Source organism: Schistocerca serialis, chromosome 7 (genome assembly GCF_023864345.2).
Source record: "Schistocerca serialis cubense isolate TAMUIC-IGC-003099 chromosome 7, iqSchSeri2.2, whole genome shotgun sequence".
In the NCBI taxonomy this organism is placed as follows: Eukaryota; Metazoa; Arthropoda; class Insecta; order Orthoptera; family Acrididae; genus Schistocerca; species Schistocerca serialis.
The window spans coordinates 132,320,867-132,326,788 of record NC_064644.1 but is presented as its reverse complement, the minus strand read 5'-3'; the positions used below and the strand labels follow the sequence as shown (position 1 = coordinate 132,326,788).

At 36.6% G+C, this 5,922-nt stretch overlaps 1 non-coding gene across 1 annotated transcript; it reads right to left on the bottom strand.

Moving 5' to 3' along the window:
• Positions 1 to 5,605: 5,605 nt before the first annotated feature.
• Positions 5,606 to 5,689, bottom strand: Trnap-ugg (transfer RNA proline (anticodon UGG)). Its single transcript is given in 2 exon segments — positions 5,606 to 5,642; positions 5,651 to 5,689. It is a non-coding gene; the product is annotated as a tRNA-Pro (tRNA).
• Positions 5,690 to 5,922: the final 233 nt, after the last annotated feature.

Here is a 5,922-nt window from a genome sequence, read left to right as displayed (position 1 = left end):
AAGGAGAGAAAAGAACACCGACCGCAAAGGACATTCTACAACGATAATTTTCATAGAAATTCAAACAGTGCATAACAACCAAGTTATCGTATGAATGTACCAGACACAAGATTTCATCCGCCATATACCGCTAATAATGAAAACGGTAGAACAGTACAGCTCATAGAGAACACACAACACTCCCCAACAGAAAATGAAATGTCAGAACATTTATGACTAGAGATAGCCTGGGATGAATCTCTAAATGACGACACTATGGATAAGGACAGGGAAAAGCTCACGATAGAGAATGCCATTACATTCGACGACGTGCGAGACACATTGTTACAAGAAAAACCGATCATGCAGAAAACTATATGCCACCCAATAATCCAGATAAATTTAAAGTCACAAAATATTTTAGCAATAATTGATTCAGGCTCAAGAATGTGCGTAAATAACGAAGACACATTTAACAGATGCAATAGCGATAATGATTATCCATTATTCCCGTTACACAAAACTAAAGTTAAGGGAGCATTTCCAGCAAAAATCATTGAAGTCAAAAGACAAACACAATTAACGTTTGTTTTTGCAGGGCAAACTTTCCACAGCAATTGTTGGATAGTTCCACATTTAACAACTGATATAATATTAGGAATGAATTTTCTCCTACAGTACGACGCAAAGATTGACTTTAAATCGTCATAACTAACATTACAGAAGGAAGACAGTGAAGTGGTAGTGAGATTTCAAAACACAGTATCCTCAGAAGAACAAAATATGCACAGGATCGAGATTATTGCAAATTCTAAAGATAACGATTGTTATCTCACACTATACACGCATACACATAATAACGACATGGCAGAGGAACAGGAGTATAATGTATTAGAGACAATTACACCCAAGGCTGGAGACAGTATAGCAGAAGTCGACACAGAACGCACAGAATTAGAAAATATTCTTGTGCAATATAAAACGGTTTTTAACAATGTTCCAGAAACGATGACAGGATTTACGGACGAATTACAGGTGAAACCAAGCAAAACACTATCCAATCCCGCATATATACACAGAAGCAGTTAAGAAAGAGTTACGAGCAATGACTGATCAAGGTATAATTGAACCAGCAGCAAGCCAATATATAAATCCGTTACACATCGTTGAAAAGAAGGATGGATCACTCCGTTTAGTTTTAGATTCACGTGAGGTTAATAAAACAATCATTACAGAAACTGAGCGACCACAGACGTTAGAAGAGTTACTGCAAAAGTTTCATGGCACCTCTATATATACCACCCTCGATCTCAAATCAGGATTTTGGCAAATCCAGTTGCATCCAAATTGCCGAAAGTATACGGAATTCCTTTGCTTTGGTGAATGTTACCAATTTTGTAAACTTCCGTTTGGACTAACGATTTCGTCTGCAGCCTTTATACGAGGCATGAATACAATTCTCCCACAGGATCTTAAAAACAAAATTACTACATATGTAGATGACATTCTAATTGCAGTAGAAAACTGGGAACAGCACAACCACACCCTTCAACAATTACTTAATACATTCGAGCAAAACGGTGTAACTATAAACCTCCGTAAATCTGAATTTGGAAAAGCCTCAATAAAACTTCTAGGTCACATCATTTCACAAACAGGTATTGCACCAGACTCCGACAAATTGCAAGCATTGAAAGATATCGACGTGCCAACAAATAAGAAGGAACTTCGGAGCTTTTTAGGCTTTATTAATTATTTTACAAAATTCATTCATTATAAAGCATTAGACACACCCTTGCTATATCAGCTCACAAGTAAAAACACAATTTGGTCATGGAATGAAGACGCTGAAGGTGAGTTCGAGAATTAGAAAGAGAGCACCTTTGTTATCACATCCTGACCCAACACAAAACCTTTCCTTTGCAGCAGATAGTTCAACTACAGCACTAGGAGTACATATTTTCCAGGAAGTAGAGGAAGACGGTAAGACAATCGTTAAACATATTGCGTTTGCAAGCAGGATACTTTCTCCAGCAGAGCGCAATTACTCTGTAACAGAATTAGAGACGCTATGTGTAGTATGGGCATTTAAGAGATTCCGTCATTATCTATATGGAAGACACACCACAGCATATAACGATCACCGAGTAATCCAGTTTTTATTATCAGTAAAACTTACGCATGATAGATTAAGCCGTTGGAAATTATATCTACAAGAGTTCGACTTTACTATTGTACACATTCCAGGCACGCAGAATATTGTTGCCGACGCACTATCGAGATCTATTTAGCATAAACGACTAGAGAAAGAAAATACCTTCTGCTACAACAACCATAGTATTATATATATCTAACAAGTAGCTTTCGAAAACTGTATGTCATCAGCATTACAGGACATAGAGAGAGAACAGCAGAAAGATGAAACACTAAAAGAGATTTTAACGCTTTGGTGAGACAAGAGCAACGCAAAAATCAGCCATAATTACAATATACATCAAAATATTCTGTTTATTTGCTCGTACCCAGACGGCAACAATTGACTTTTATGCATTCCAGAAGGGATCAGAAACAAATTGATATGGTATACGCACCTAAGCTATGCACATTACGGATCTAGGAAATGCTTTCTAATCCTTCGACAAAAATGTCACGTCAACAATATGGAGAAACACATTCGCAAAGTTATAGCATCCTGCAAGATATGTCAGAAAGCTAAATCATCTACAGTATCACATATTCCACCACTGTATCCCATCATACCGGGTAAGTTAAGACACATGGCAGCAGTAGATCTTTTCGGTCGAATCCCCAAAACAAGTAAAGGTTATAGTTATATTCTAGTAGCCGTAGAACTGACATCCAAATTTGTAACATTTTCTCCACTAAGGAAAACAACAGCTACATCAGTATCAAGAGCATTTGTAAGAGGTTTTCTATCAATAGTAGGACATGTACAGAAGGTTATTTCTAATAACGGAACGCAGTTTAGGTCAGATATATGGATCAAGATATCACAGTTCTTCTAACCCGTCAGAATGAATAATGAAAGAGATCGAGAAACTTTGTAGAATTTATTGCCACAGAAAGCATACAACATGGGGCGAATACATTTCACAGTTTCAGGAAGTAATAAATGCAATACCTAATGAGTCAACGATGCTCTCACCAACTGTAATACTGACGAATAAAGACCCACCGAATAAACTTACTGAAATGATTACTTTTCCAAAGAAGCGTAGACTTCGTCATTGTGAGATAAGAGACATGGCACTAGCGAACATTAAACGAGCTGCAGATCGTCGGAAGAGACAGCGGAAGCAGGTAAGTAGATTTCGCAAGTACGAGATTGGCGATAAGGTACTAGTTCGTACCCATTATCTGTCTCACAAAGGGAAGAAACGATGCAAAAAATTTGAACTTCTATACGCAGGACCGTACAGAATTCGAAATATTCCGCACGCTAATGCAGTACACATTGAGACACTCAGAACAAAAAAATCGAGAGGAAACCATCATGTCAAACATAAAGAAATTCTTAAAATAGAAAAACCTTCTTACAGGGATACATATAGACAGAGTATAACAATGAGCTTTTTGACACATTCCAGCAAGCCCGAATACAGTGAGCTACTAATGGGTTATTTACGTGCACACCAGGTCACCTCGTTTCGTCCGCAGATAAATACACTGAACATCAATAGCAGTCTTAGAAGCGTTCTCGCAGGACATTTATTTCACATTATGTAAGGTAAGTGAAGCAATTAACAGGGCTACTTTAAAAGTAAATGTATAACACGTAGAAATAATTTTCATACAGTAGTAGCAATTAGATGTATTCTGTAACCCGTGCATGCAGCATTGTTGTCACAGTTCATCAAAATAAATGTAGTTTTAATTATAATATAAGTATTGAATATGGATAAATGTGGATAAATGATTTACAGGTCATGCCGAGAGCTGTCGCGATTTTCCAGATGCCGAGAGATGTTGAAGTCATTCCGTGCGCTGACGATTATTAACCATGAATATTTTGTTATAGGTAATACAGAGAGATATTGAAATCATGCCATGCACTGATGATTATTAACAATGAATATTTTATTATAGGCTATGCAGAGAGATGACACGAGGTACAAAGGAGAGAGGAGAATGAAGATGTTAGTATGTAAGGAATATAATTTAGTAATGGTTTATTTTGATAACAGGTGACACAGCGCAGCACAGCACTACGGATGGAGAAACCACATTAAATTGCTTACTATATGTACATTGCTATTCGAAAAAATTTTTCTGCACTGAACATGATATCTTCTACAACAGATACATACATAGGAAAAACAGATCACACCAAATGTCAGCATACCGATTCGCACTCTATGTAAAATACAAATGTTTATTCTTAGATAACAATGACGATGTGTGTTACACAACTCAAACATAATATGTAGTCGACTGACAATATGACTCGTAACTGACGAACATATTACCGAACATACTGAAGTCACAGAAAGTGACATATTTTGTCAAAATGTACTTTCATATTTCAAAAATCGTGATTTCACAATCTGTGAAGTAATATAACAGTGTCTTTATGTCATTATTAATATGAGCACCAGATTATGATTTATTTAGAGTCACAGAAAGCGACATAGTTTGTATAAAGGTACTTGTCTATTTTATTTAAGATGTTGATGCCTAAATGTACTACTAAATTCCACTTACAGAAATATTTGTTTATGTTATTGACTGTCACGTAATGTAATATGTATTGTAGGCTGAATTCACTACAGATGGAAAGTGTGTTTTTTTATGTAATTGTTTAAAATTATAAACTTTATCTACAGTCACACAGGTGAAATATTTTGTCCTTTTAAACGTAAAATAAATAATTTTATGAGCACAGAGGAAAGAGATGATGTAAAATTTGGTAATAACGGTATCAACCATATCCGTGAACATTTTGACAAAATGATTATACCTGTACCTTAATTCCTGTGCATCCTCATGGTTATGGAGCAGAAACAAAGTGAATAGTGAACCACGTTACTTCAATTTACGATGTTTTCTATGAGGTGTCGGCATACCAAGATGCAGACCACAGTCATGATGTACGTCAATAGGTGCTTGCATACCAAGATGCACACCATCACTACCAATGGACAATTGGAGTTGGATCTTGTACCTGATGTAGCTGCGGCAACTCAGGCAATTCGATGGTTAACTTAGTGTTTGGTTACACTAAAACTATGGATCAAAGAGACGACGGAATCACATGGCGAATCCTGGTGTTGTGGTATGTGAGGAAAAGAAACGGACTTTTGAGTGCATTCACAGACAGTTGCCAGTGCTTTGAACATGCTATCCAATTCCCTTTTTTTCCTTCCTTGAATATGTTACTAATAGATGCCAATTTATAATGAAACATAAACTATGTTCTAATTTTTGCCATCCATTACTATTAGAAATATAAATAACTTTTACTACCTGATGTACACTTCCAACTTACTGACTCAAAAAATGGTTCAAATGGCTCTGAGCACTATGGGACTCAACTGCTGTGGTCATAAGTCCCCTAGCACTTAGAACTACTTAAACCTAACCAACCTAAGGACATCACACACATCCATGCCAGAGGCAGGATTCGAACCTGCGACCATAGCGGTCGTGCGGTTCCAGACCGTAGCGCCTTTAACCGCTCGGCCACTCCGGCCGGCCTTACTGATTCATATTATTTGTATATTTTGGTGTATTCTCTTTTGAATATTCTCTTTGTTACTCTTAGGAAAACAAATTCTTATGACAGTATATGTATATGCTTTGTTGAAAGAGATATTCTATCATTAACTTACTTATTACTACACATATTTCTATACTCAAATTTTCTCCTTACGTCAAGTCCAAATGACTTAACGACGGAGGAAAATTTTAAGGAAACCCAGTGGA